At 34.4% G+C, this 14,733-nt stretch overlaps 1 non-coding gene across 1 annotated transcript; it reads left to right on the forward strand.

The window, feature by feature from the left end:
* The first annotated feature begins 14,420 nt into the window (after positions 1 to 14,420).
* On the forward strand, positions 14,421 to 14,530 carry LOC116757278. Its single transcript, XR_004350923.1, has one exon. It is a non-coding gene; the product is annotated as a U6 spliceosomal RNA (small nuclear RNA).
* The last annotated feature ends 203 nt before the right edge of the window (positions 14,531 to 14,733 follow it).

Here is a 14,733-nt window from a genome sequence, read left to right on the forward strand (position 1 = left end):
GACAAACCATGCTATCTCTACTCACACAGGCTGACATCTCATAAAGCATTCCCACAAGTGGTGGCTAGAAATAGTCTCTGAAGACAGCTCCAAAAGAGAGTAACAGCTTGCCGCTTATCTTCGAGCAAATGAATGGAAAAAACCTGGAGTGCACAATGTAGTTCTCTTAGCCTCACAGATAAAGGTGGCTTTCTATTTAGAACATTTTGTATGGTGGGCCTATTTCACATAATATTAAAATTTTGAGCAGTGTCATAAAGATGGCTATGAGGCCTTTGTTTTTAAATACATGCTTATTTTGAACTCCCTTTCTATTGTTTCATAAGCCCACTTTACATGACTGCTTCTGTTTATTCAGAAACAATATATCTATTAACCAAATAATAATAAAAGAACATTAGTAAGAGCTATCACCTAGTCAGTGCTTACAACATGCTAGGTAGTTGTGCTAATCACACAAGATACAGCTCAATGAATCCTATAACCTATATATCACCTAAACACAACTGGATGTACCATTTCCTTTCAAGTTATTACTATGCCTGTTTTGCAAATGAGGAAACTGAGACCCAGAGAAGTAGTTTATCCAGCTCACTCAATGGATGCATCAAAGATTGGAATGTGAGACTCCTGATTTACCATTTCTGTTCCACCAGAACAGTAACAAATATAGTGGGCCACATTATAAAAGTGGGTGGATGAAAACAATATGAGGTCTACAGTTTTGTACCTCTATTTTTGATGAACTGAGAGTTGATATTGTTAAGTCCAGTTATCTTAGGTAGGTTCAGATATGTCAAATATAGCTGACATATTGAGTTATGTCAGAGAATGATATTCTTCCAGATGTTTTGCATATGTGTGGTTATTCAGAAAAAGGGAACATTTAAAATAACATTCAACCACCCCTTTTCCTTTGCTTCTTTTTCCCTTCTTCCCATTTCCCTAGTTTCTTTCTAGCCATCTTACTTTCCATGACCCCATTTTTTTTTTCATCTGATTCACTTATACCTTAGACTGTCCATGGTGCATTTGAACTTTGGTCTCTTCCTGATCAGCCATTTTACACACACACACAAACACACACAGACAGAGATGTTAGGTTCTATTTAATCACAGGATGGTTTCACATAGTTCCATAATTGTTTTATATATGTAAATTTTGCCTCTCTACTCTTCCCAATAAATTTCTTGAGAATGTAAATGGGTCATACACTTCCTTTGTATTTATATCAGACTTTGCAGAGCCTTGGACAAGTAGAAGACAATCAGTGAATGGTTACCCAATTGAAGTGCTTTTCTTAGCGAATGGTTTCAAAGACCAAAGAGGAGACTGAACCCCTAATGTTAGGCAACAATAATACCTGACAAATCTAAATTCTGAATAAGCTTCTCAGAAGCAATAGAAGTTTGCTTTGAAAAAAAAGTGACTTTTTCTAGTCCACTAAAATTGAAAAAAATCCTCTCAATCCAGTGGTTCCTACTGTTCTGAGGAGACTTACTAAACTTGCTTTGGATTTGATGGCCACCTTAAATCAAAGTGCTTATGATAGGCTTGTAATAGAATTTACAGACATATTAGGATGCAAAGATTAGTTCTGAAAAATACTGTTTTAATTATAACATAACAAAGTAAGAAATTTTCTGGCTGGAATTGGACATTTAGGTTTAAGTGCTTAATTGATCTTAACTGGTTCTCAACTTTGCATATTTCAATCAATTCTAATGAGTGAATTGAGAAGATGTTGCAACTGATTCTTATTAACTTTAGTACTTCTGTCATTTAACCGGGATCAGAAGTCTCAAATGAGTTGATTTGGTGAAACATTAGCTCAGTTGAAATGTGTGACAATTTACCACTTAAAAGGTCACACAAGTCAAACCTGAGAGGTGGGACTTGAGGGGCCAAGGCATTTAGAAAGACATTTTCGGGTGATTCTGCTATGTATTTAGAGTCAGCCAGTGATTTAGTTTAACCGCAGATTGGTCCTAGGGTCTCTTCCATAACATGCCCTCCCAAGATCAAGCAACCTATTTTTTTTAACACCTTCAAATGCCAGAGCAGTATCAGTGTACATAATCACTCTCATGAGCTAAAAGACATGAAGTCACTTGCAAAATGTATTATTTACAACCAGAGAAGAGCAACTCACTTCCAATTAGAACACACAAGGCTCTTAGATCTCAAAATTAGCGTATTTAAAAAATTTACTTCAAAATTAAAAACCACGTACCAGACAATATGACTTGAAACCCATGTCTTGTTCTTGGTGAGAAAAATGGGGAAATCAAGTGGAAAATGACTAAGGAGAGGACAGGGAAAGATTCACAAAAAGAAAGCAACAAGAGACTAAGGAGAACAAGAGATTAAGCTGGAAAAAGAACCATTACCTAGTACATTATTCTGGATGTTTGGCCATAGCCTTTACTTCATTTTCAGCTGCCAGCTTCAAGTCACAGGAGAACAACACTAGAAATCTGATCCGTGCAAGAACACTGACAGGCTTGCTAGGAGAATATCAAAACGCACTCTCAAGCGAAATCAACTAATATTTATTGAATATCTATTATATGAAAGGCACTGTTAGAAAAAGGACTTAAAGAAAGACAGCAGGACCAGCCAGTATATGGAGGGTCTGACAAAATTAAACAGGCTTGTTGAGGTGGACCTGTCCGGTTTGAGAGACTAGAGGTAGCCTGTAGCTGGAGACAGAAGCACAAAAACTTTCAGTGTCTCAGGGGAATGGTGAGAGCAGTGAACAATGATGCCAAGTGAGATGTGAGCTTGGCCTCCTGTCATCGGAGGAGAATAAAGGTCGTTAGAAAATAATTACCCACTTAGGAATACGACCTTCTGACTGACTTGAAAATATTGAACTAAGAATTTGGGCTTCTGTCTTTTCCTCGACTAGGAATCCTATTATGATCCCCAAATTGGAGTTTAAAGGAAGGATAGGAAGGATTATATTGCAAGTGGAAGAGATGTGAATTTCAGCTGTAGTTATTTGAAGTTCACCTGGACAGAGGCCAAGAAGATCATCACAGACACGGTGCTATATATAATCAAAGATATCAAGAGGATTAAGGTATTCTCTTCCAACAGACAAGTTCATAAGGCAATAATAAGAAACAGTAAGATAAAGTTCAACTATAATAATAGAAGAGTTGTTATGAGATTATAGAATATTAATTGCACAAGGATGAGTTGTTCAGATACTAATGGCTCTGAGTCCCAAAGAGGTACAGATCCCTTCAGTTAGAAGAAGGAAGAGAACTTACTATAAGGTAACATTCCAAGGGAGAAGTATTCTGTCATTAAACACTTAGAGGCAGGATCCTAAGACAGTCATATTAAATAATTTATTTAGTTGGATGGATGGCTAGGTTTAGGTAGTTGAACACATGCTGAATAGTTTGGGCTTTATTTTATAAACAGTGGGGACTCACAGACCCTCCTTTTACAGAGGGAAGTTAGTTCTCAAAATAGTATTAGAGAAAATTGACTTGCTGATTTATATAGAATGGATGGTAGGGGAGAGAAATCAGAGGGCTGAAAATCAGTTGGGAAATTATCACAAGAGAGTAAACCTAAGGGTCTGAATTTGGCTCATGGCAGTGGACTAGAAAGAAAAGTCCGATGTAGCAGTTATTCTAACGAATGAATTGAGAAGATGTTGCAACCACTTCTTATTAACTTTAGTACTTCTATCATTTAACTGTGATAGAAATGTCAAATGAATTGATTTGGTGAAACATTAGCTCAGTTGAAATGTGTGACAATTTACCACTTAAAAGTTCACACAAGTCAAATCTGAAAAGCTTTCTTATCTGGATATAATTATTCAAACACCATTTGGAAGCAGCATTTCACTTAGATGCTGCCTACCAAAATGTAGCCAGTCCTCTCAGTTTGGTCTTTTCACCCATGGAACTCATCCAAGTCAACAATGTTCCTTGGCCTCTGATGTCCTTTCCAAATCCTAGCTGACAGGGAGAGAACCCACTGTCTGTACTGAAGATAGAAAATAGCATTAAATTCTAAGGCAATACGGATTCATGATCATTTAAAAGGATTTTGAAAACACAGAGGTTATGAATTTAAAAGCTCCACTTAGCTTGTACAGTGCTTTAGGCGATGGTGTCCAGAGAGGTCAGTTTTGTAGGTGGCAAAAGCAATAACAATAATGAGAAAAAAAAAACTTTAAAAGTGCTTAAAATATGATAAAAACGATTTAACATCTGGATTTTTCAAATAATTGAATATTTTCCAGGTAAATTCTGTTCATAGGGAGTAGTTGAATAATTGAAATATTTTATTACCTAAAATTCATGAACTTTAGAAGAGTACATCCCCTAAATATACTAAATATCTCCCAAAGATCTATTGTTAGATAATGTAGGTAAAATCTTTACTTTTGTCCTATTTGCCTTACCTTCCTTGAAAAGCCCCAGGTACATAAGGTGTAACTCTCTTATGTGTCAGTGACACTCTGTAATTTGTTCTATGTAGAATATTCTGGGATTATACAGGCATCTCCAGCAGATTAATCTTATATGTTGGACTTCCAATAGCCAAGAGGGTTTAAAATTTTTCAAATGAAAGGTAAAATCCAAGTCCCTTGTATTGCAATCACTAATATGATTATATCAGTTCTAGATATGTGTAGTTAATTTAGAGATCAGATAGTCCAGCTTCCTAATATGACATTTGAGGAAACTAATGAAATAAGTTGCACAGTCATATGCCCAGAATCAAGAATGGAATCCACAGATTATTCTTTTACTGTAAAAGGTGGCCAAGAGGCTAGATCAGGACTTAAGAGCCCTAAGTAAAATTTTACTAAAAATAAAATACACACACACAAATGCTAGGCAAAATAATAATCCCCTAAAGATGTCCATATCCTAATCTCTAGAACTTGGAACCTGTGAATATATTACCTTACTTGGCAAAAGGGATTTGCAGCTGTGATTAAGGATAAGGACCGATTAAGGATAAGGACCTTGAGATGGGGAGGTCATGGATAATAATCATGGATCATTCAGGTGGATGCAATCTAGTCATGTGAATCCTTAAAAGTGGAGAGTGTTTCCTGGCTACAGTCAGTCAGAGAGAAAAAGGATCAGAGAGTTGTTGGCTTTTAAGATGAAGGGAGAGAGCCATGAACCAATGAAAAGACAAGCTGGGAAAAGCAAGGAATTGGAGTGTTCCCTAGAGGTTCCAGAAGGAAGTACAGCTCTGTTGAAACCTTGATTTTAGCTCAGTGAGACCCAAGTCAAACTTCTGACCTATAGAACTGCAAGACAATAAATTTGTGTTGCTTTAATCTGTCACATCAGCAATAGATAACTAATACTATAGATATATAAACTTTTAATGATGTATAATATATAAGAAAAAGTACATAAATTATAAGTATACTGGTCAGTGATTTATCACAAACTGATCACATGTGTAACCACCAACCAGATCAAGAAACAAGTGTTACAAGTACTGCAGAAGCTCCCTTCAAGTGCCATTCCAGGCACTACCCTGTTCCCCATGGTAACCACTATTCTTACTTCTGACAGTATAGATTAGTTCTGAACTTGAAATGTTTGAACTTGAAATGTATGGAGTCATATACTATATATTATTTTTGTATCTATCTCTTTTAATCAACATTATGTTCTTAGATTCATGTAAATTCATTTGTTCCTTCTCATTGCTTCATAAAATTCCATTGTATCAATGTACTGCAATTTACTTAACCATTCATACTTTGGGCATTTGGGTAATTTTTAGTTTGAGACTATTACAGAGTGCTGTCTTAAGCATTCTTGTACATGTCTTTGATGAACACATAACCATATTTCTATGTCTATACCTAGGAATGTAATTGCTGAGTCATGGGGTGTGTGTACATTAGTGTTGCTGTAAGTTTTTTAAAGTTTTATACCTAGTTGCATTTCTACCAGCAATATAAGAAGTCCCAGTGCAATACATCTTCTCCAACATTTGGTATTTTTAGTCTTTTAAATTTTATCCATTCCTGTGTGTGCTGATATTACATTGCTATTTTAATTTGTATTTCCTCATTTTCAAGATTTAGTTTACTGTGTTTTTAAGGTGAATAGGTGTTAAATTTTACCGAATTACTTTTCTGCTTCTATTGAGATGACCATTTAATTTTTCTCTTCTGTTTTCATTAATGTAGTGGATTACACTGATGGATTTCCAAATGTAAAAATACCCTTAATTTGCTGGACTAAACTCTGCTTAGTTATGAAGTATTCCTTTTTTTTTTAATTTTAAATACAACTGATTCCACTTTCTAGTAGTTTTTTAGGATATTTGAGCTAGATTGATGAGAGATATTGGCCAATAAGTTTTTCTCTTTTCATTTATTTGTAGGGTTTGATTTCAAGGTTATGCAAGCTCCACATGAAGAAGTAGAAGTATTCCCTTGTTTATCTGTTCTCTGGTAGATTTTGTGTAATATTGGTATTTGGAAGGATTCATAGGTTAATCTACTATGACCTAGAAGTTCCTTTGTGAGAAGATTTTAAAAATTGGATTAATTTCTGTAAGAGGTTTAGACTATTCAGATTTTAAATTTCTTCCTAAGTCTGTTTGATAAGTTGGGTTTTCCGTATCATTCAAATTGTCAAATTTACTCGCTTAAAGATTTTTCATAAATTTTTTCATACTTAATCATTATAGTTTTAATATTTGGATTATTTATACTGATGCCTCCCCTTATACTCCTGATATAGGTAATTTGTGTTTTCTCTCTTTGTTTTAATCAGGCTTGCTGGGGGCTTTTCAGTTTTACTGAAAGTTAAAAAAACAACCTTTTGCTGATTCTCTCCATTGTGTGCTTATTTTATATTTCATTGATTTTTTCCATATTATTCTTATTATTTGTTTCCTTCATTCTTGAGGATTGATTTGCTATAAGTTTTTGTAGTTTCTTGAGATGGATTCTTAGTTGATTCTTAGTATTTCTTTTTTTCTAATATATGCACATATGACTCTACGTTTTCTTTTAAGCACTGCTTTAGCTCTACCTAGCAAGATTTGGTATGTCATGTCTTCATTATTATTTAGTTCATAACATTTTAATTTCCATTGTAATTTCTTCTTTGACCTATGGATTAACTGGAATTTCCAAGCATATGGAATTAATATAGTTTTTTCTTATTATTCACTTTTAGCTAAATTTGACTGCAGTGAGATAATATGCTCTAAATGATTTCAGTCCTTTGATATTTGTAAGAATATTTTAGTAGCTTAACACATGACACATTTGGTGAATGTTTTTTACAGTTCAAAAGATGTAAATGATATAATTGTTGGGTGCAGTGTTCTGTATATGTGAATTTGGTCACGTTTTGTTATTTGTGTTGTTTAGATCTTCTGTGCTCTGACTGATTTTTCTATCAGTTATAGAAACAAGTCTGTTAATTCCTCCTCTATAATTGTGGAATTGTCTGTTGTCTGTTTAGATTTCTTATTTTCTGCTTGATATATATTAAATCTGTGTTATTTATAATGTATATATTTGGGATTGTGATAGTTTCCTGGTTGATTGATTTCTTCATGATTTTAAAATCTCTCTCTATTATGAGTAGTGTTTCTTGCCTTAAAGCTTACATTCTCTTTTATAAATATACCAGTGTTCTTTTTATTTGTATAATTCATCAATTCCTATCTTTTTATTTTTACCATGTCTGTGTGCTTCTATTCAAAACATTTTTCTTCTTAGCAGAATAGAGTTATTCTTTATTTCAATCTAATAAGCATAGTATTTTAATTAAAATATCAAATCCTTTTACCTTTAATGTAATTATTGATATAGTTCGATTTAAATCTACAATTTTACTGTTTTCTCTCTGTTACATCTCCCTTTATTCTTTCGTTTCTCATTTTAAGTTTTTTGGATTTGCACAGTATTTTTATGATTATGTTTTTCTCTCAATTACCTTGTGAATTATACATTTCTAAATTACTCTTTTAGTGCTTACTATTAAAGATTTATCCTTGACTTATTACCATTTAATACAAGTTATTAATAATTTCACTTCCCTATAATGCTAGCATCTTAGAACATTTTACTTTCAAGAATTCACCTCCCATGTTTGGATCATTGTTGTAATGCACTTTAAGTTTGTATTTATGTTACAAAGTTTATGACATTATAATTATTCTTTTATACAACCAATGTATATTTATATACATATTTACCATTTCCAGTGCTCTTAATTCCTTTATGTGTTCCATTTATTTGTCTGGAATTATTTCTCTTAAGAAGTCCTTTTATATGTCTTCTAATGCCTTTTGATGATATACTCTTAGTTTCTGTTTGCTGAGAACACCTTAATTTCCTGTTTGTTTTTGAAGAATATTTGTACTAGGTATAGGATTCTAAACTAACAATTATTTTAACACTTCAAAAATATTAACTAATTACTTTCCAACTTCCTTTGTTTCTAATGAGAAGTCATCTGTTAGTCTTATTTTTGTTCTTTTGGAAATAATGTCTTTTTTATTGATTGCCACTTGTGAGAGACTTTCTCCTGGTCTTTAGTGATCTGCAACTTGACTGTAAAGTTCATAGTAATATATTTTTAAATCTTGCTTGTGGTTTGCTGAGCTTTTATCTGTGTTGATGATGTTCAGCTGTTTTTCTAAAATTCTTAGCTAACATTTCTTTGAAAGTATCTCTCTTTTTTCCATTTACATGTATGTTAGGCTTTTTACAGAGTCCCTTATGTCTGTTATGCTCTTTTTTGGTTATTCTGTACTTCAGATTGGATATTTCCTACTGACCTGTCTTCTACTTTGTCTAAATTTCTGTGAAAACTATTAATTGTTTTCTTAATTTTCAGATAATTGTGTTTCCGTTTCCACAATATTCATCTTATTCTTATAGTATATTGAACTCCATATGTTACCAATTTTCCATATTGCCTATAATTTCTTGAGTGTTTTAGTCACAGTCATTGACTTCTGATCTCAATATCAGGATCACCTGAAAGTCTGATTCTGTTTTTCCTCTTGGTTACTGATCATATGACATTTTTCATGCTTAAAGATTTTTTATATAATTATGAACACTGTACATTAAAAAAAACTGTAAAAGTTCATATTATAGATGCCATTTTATCACCAGCAGGGTTCTAAGAAATGAAATAGATGATCACTTTAATCCAATCAGAAATGGGGCCAGGTCAAAACTGCACTTGATTGTCAAGATTCAATCTATTTCTACTTTGTCTTTATTCTTAGGGTACACCCACCAAGACCTTTTAATTGAGAACCTAGGGAGCATTTTTCTTCTCACCTCTGGAAGGCTGTTGGAATTTTTGCTCTGCTTTTCAGAGATTTTCAGCTTAGTCTTGTCCTGTGCAGCTTTTGAATAGCAATTATGAGGAAATCTGGCTCTGTGTTTGATTGACAAAACTCTTGCTTGTTTCTTGGTTTCCCAAGAACTGTCTGCCAGGGACCAACCCTGGATTCTGTATCTCTAGCTGTATTCTCTCTCTCTCTTTTTTCTTTTTTAGCCATACCATGCAGCATGCAGGATCTTAGATCCCTGACCAGGGATGGAACCTGTACCCTTTGCAGCAGAAGCATGGAGTCTTAACCACTGGACCAGTAGGGAAGTCCTCTCTAGCTGTATTCAGAATAAGCAAATATTCCCAGAAAGAAAAGCTAATGGAAGAATGTAGTGTCAGTTCACCACTATCTCCAGTACCTCTAAAAATAGTTTCATAGACCTTTCCTTCAGCAGAGAGACTGCAGTATTCAGTAAAATTTCAGTATTCAGTAAAAAATTCAGTAAAATTTCAGTATTCAGTAAAAAATTCAATAAAATTTCCAACTTGGTTCTTTAAATACTTACTCTGTCCATCTATAAATTAAGTTATGCTCTAAGAAACTGGCCATGTGTTTGAGGCAATTTAAGTCTCCAGCCCTGGATGACTGCTAAAAACTCTGTTGGTTTATTTGTCCCTTCTCATTGGTTTTCTATCTGAAGGAAGTCCAGATTCTCAAGCTCTAGATCACACTCAAAATTATCACATGCTTCCAGGAAAAGACAGCTGAAAATTCTGAGCTCATCTCTGAACATTTTTCTAAATATTTTCTCTGAATGTTTAGTCCCTATAATCTTCCTTGCATTCACAGCTCTCTAATGCCTTTAAAATATGATTTTTATAATTTACCTGGTTTTCTTGGGTGTTCACATTAAGAATGTTAGCCTTCTGAAAATTACTTAATCTTTTTTTCTAACATCTTTATTGGGGTATAATTGCTTTACAATGGTGTGTTAATTTCTGCTTTATATCAAGGCGAATCAGCTATACATATACATATATCCCATATCTCCTCCCTCTTGCGTCTCCCTCCCACCCTCCCTATCCCACCCCTATAGGTGGTCACAAAGCACCGAGCTGATCTCCCTGTGTGATAATTACTTAATCTTAATTGGAAGTGAAAGACTCCATAGATAGTTCTTCAATTTGATTTGAATACTAATAAGGAGAGCAATTATTCTCTAGTTTTTCAAATATTTGATGAGCCTCTGTTGTCTAAAATACACAGCCTGATACATTGTAGAGTAAGTTTGTGACCACAATGCTAAAAGAAACTATAATTTTTTATCTCCTGTGCTGCCCAGTTCTTATCATTTGGTGGGGGGGGGGGGTTCAATTCAAGCCAGACTCCTCTGGGACACCTTGTCTTTCTGGCAAGAGATGTCTAACTTTTGATAAATTCCTTGACACTACTGTTCTCTGCCATTCTACTCAAAAATAAATATTTTCAAAGAGCTCATGTGTTCCAAAATAAAAGAACACATCTATTGCCTGAAATAGTTTAGATATGAGTCGAGGACCAGGGAAGAATGGAGTTTGACTCTTGCCAGTTTCATCTCACCCTTATAATTGAAAAGTTGTTTTAAAAGACTCTAATAGCAGGCTTCCCTGGTGGCGCAGTGGTTGAGAGTCCGCTTGCCGATGCAGGGGACACGGGTTCGTGCCCCGGTCCGGGAAGATCCCACATGCCGTGGAGCGGCTGGGCCTGCGAGCCATGGCCACTGAGCCTGTGCATCTGGAGCCTGTTCTCTGCAACGGGAGAGGCCACAGCAGTGAGAGGCCCGTGTACCGTTAAAAAAAAAAAAAAAAAGACTCTAATAGCTATAGAGTACATGGAAGATAAGCTAATAATTTTTGAAAGAAGCAGTTCTTAGAATACCTTGGAAAATGTATCTTATAGGTCTCCCCAGTGCTATCCTGTTTCTGCAAACTGAAGACACAATAAAAAAAAAAAGTGTACACAGAAGTCAGTTGTCCCTAATAGCAACATCAAATTCATCCCACTGAATCTGTTAAGTTGTTCACTTGAATATTCTGCTTCTGGCTATACTTAAAATCCGGCAAGCTTCAGAGTTGGATGAAAAAGCCCACTATCCTATTAATTAATTTTATCTTCCCAGTTTAGGTAACAGGGCCCCAAAGGCAATCAGCTAGTGCCCTGAAGCACACAATACAGTTACTAATGTTAATAAAATGATGGCTCTTATTTTGAAAAATAGCTTATAGCAGTATTGATAATATTCTAGCAGCAGAATTTGAAAATCTAGCCATAATACCTTAATGTTAAATTCTGTATATTCAGTAGTGTACATTATCAATATACCACCACATGATTTATTCATACCAGTCTCAGTGTCCTCCAGCATTGATCTCAGGCTGTTTTTTAGCTCTGTAATGAAAACTCTAGAGCTTAAAATCCTGATCAAATGTCATCACTACACCAAGTCAGAAATATGGCCCATAGGGGTTAAGGTAGTATAAATTCTTTTTGGCCTGCATTATAAAATCTTGCCCAGAGCCAATACTGAGAAAAGGGGGAAAACAACCCAGTGAGTCAGAAGACTTACTGTCATCCTCCCCTCATCAGTGTAGACTGGGTTTATTGTTCTGAACCATGTGCTCCAAAAAAAGAAAAAAAAAAATGCTGTGGAGAGGGTGTTCAGCCAGGATGTAACTTTGGAAATGTGCTTATGATGGAAAGTAAAAACAAAAAACAAACAAACTTAACTAAAGAACTAAAAAAATCCACTGTTTAAAATGAGGTTAAAGTGTCCATCGACAGATGAATGGATAAAGAAGATGTGGCCCATATATACAATGGAATATTACTCAGCCATCAAAAGAAATGAAATTGAGTTATTTGTAGTGAGGTGGATGGACCTAGAGTCTGTCATACAGCGTGAAGTAAGTCAGAAAGAGAAAAACAAATACCATATGCTAACACACATATATGTAATCTAAAAAAAAGAACCCAAAACTGGTTCTGAAGAACCTAGGGGCAGGACAGGAATAAAGACGCAGACCATAGAGAATGGACTTGAGGACACGGGGAGGGGGAAGGGGAAGCTGGGACAAAGTGAGAGAGTGGCATGGACATATATGCACTACCAAGTGTAAAATAGATAGCTAGTGGGAAGCAGCTGCATAGCACAGGGAGATCAGCTTGGTGCTTTGTGACCACCTAAAGGGGTGGGATAGGGAGGGTGGGAGGGACATGCAAGAGGGAGGAGATATGGGGATATATGTATATGTATAACTGATTCACTTTGTTATAAAGCAGAAACTAACACACCATTGTAAAACAATTATACTCCAATAAAGATGCTAATAATAATAATAAATTAATTAAATAATAAAATAAAATGAGGTTAATTTAAAAATGGAAACAATCTGGAAACAATAGAAGTGAAAGACTCACTAAATTGCTCCATTATCCATTGTTAAAGCTTAGAAAAGAGTTAACTATGTTTTGGATGGGTAATATTACCACTTCTAACACCATAGGCTCCGAGGCATGAAAGTGATTGTTTCATAAACAAAAAATGAAAAAAATTCCAAGGAGACCACTGAAGTATTTCTGGTCACTCTTCTTGGAGGACATCTTATAAGCAAAAGACCTCTGTCTATATGGTGGCGTTCGAGATGGTGGTGGGTTGCCACATTTTGCTTTTGAAAGATAGCAAAATACGTAGTTTCTATACTGCTTTATTCAAACAGAAATTTCCATCATATGTATTTAAGAACTATGGTTGCCAATAAAGTCAGTCCTCTTGTTTATATTTTTACACTCCTGTATTAACAGTATACACACATTTATATAAGCATCAAAAGTACTATACATGAAAACAAGTAAGTTTCTATACTCTAACAAACAAAATGATTGAAGTTGACCCAGGAAAAATCAGACTGTAGCTATAATAAATATTCACAAAACTGACAGGATACCTTCTAGCAGTGAAACATGTACTCTGAGTTTAATTAATTTGTAAGATATAACAATATTTTTGTGAAGGTTAGGAAACACAGTTTGGTAATATTAACTATAATTTCCTTGGTTAATGTTGTTTGAAATCATAATCCAGGTAACTGTATAAATCAGTATTAAGCCAGAGAAGCAGAATCAGTAGGAAATACAAATTAAGAGATTTATTGCAGGGAACTGGCTTATACTATTTGGGGGGCTGGCTAAGCATGTCTAAAACTTGTAGGGCAGGCTGTCAGGAGGGTCAGGCTGGAACTCTCAGGCACAGGATAAAGCTGTTGTCCACACAATTTCTTACGAAAGCCTCAGCTCTGCTTTTAACCTCTTTCAGCTGATTGAATCAGGCCTGCCCAAACTATCTAAAATAATCTGCATTTCTAAAGTCAACTGATTGTGGATTTTAATCCCATCTACAAAAAACTTCACAGCAACACCTAGAATAGTGTTTGAAACTGGAGACTAGCCAAACTGACTCATCAAAAAGACTACCACAGTAATATATAGAAGTTTAAGTATTGGTTGATTTCTCCAAATCTCAAAGAGCATTGAAGATTGCTCATTTGAAATTCAAACCCTGCTCTCTTTAAGAAACAATTAAACATATGTATATATTATATCTCTGATCTTTCCTTCTTATCTGGTTTTCATTTGAAAAGTTAAAGAAAGCTCAAATCTTTCTTATTGTAATTTTTTGTCTCAATTTTTATAAATATAATGTGCAAAGGAGGTATTTCTGGATAAAGAGTTTCCTATAACACAAAGCCATAGAATATGCCTTTCCACTATTTCCCTTTAAAAAAAAAAAATTAGAAGGGATAATTTTGTTGGCATCCTAAATACAATTGTCAATAATGGATAGCATTAACATTTATATATTGATATGTTAACAGAGAATTAGAGAATTCGTTTTCATAATCCTTAATCAGTATTGTAGAAATCTGAGTCCATAGAAAGATATATGAGATTTCATTTATTGAAGAAGATACACCATGAGGTGTCTACAACATTTTAGAATGAGTGATGCAACTTCCATTCTTTTCTTTTGGCTTTGTGATTTTGATTTTAAAATTGCAATGCTGTGCTCACTTTGCCAGTACATATCTAATACTAAAATTGGAATGAGACAGAGAAGATTAGCATGGACGCTGTGTAAGGATGACATAAATTCATGAAACATTCCGTATTTTTTAAAATAAATATTTTGTTATATATGAACCTCATGGTAACCACAAACCAAAAAATTATAATGAAACAGAAAAAAAGAGAAAGAAATCCAAACATAACACTAAAGACAATCATCAAATCACATGAGAATACAGCAAAAGAAGAAGAAAGGAACAAAAAGAACTACAAAAACAACCAGAAAACAAATAATTAAAGGACAATCAGTA

Source organism: Phocoena sinus, chromosome 7 (genome assembly GCF_008692025.1).
Source record: "Phocoena sinus isolate mPhoSin1 chromosome 7, mPhoSin1.pri, whole genome shotgun sequence".
Classification (NCBI taxonomy): Eukaryota; Metazoa; Chordata; class Mammalia; order Artiodactyla; family Phocoenidae; genus Phocoena; species Phocoena sinus.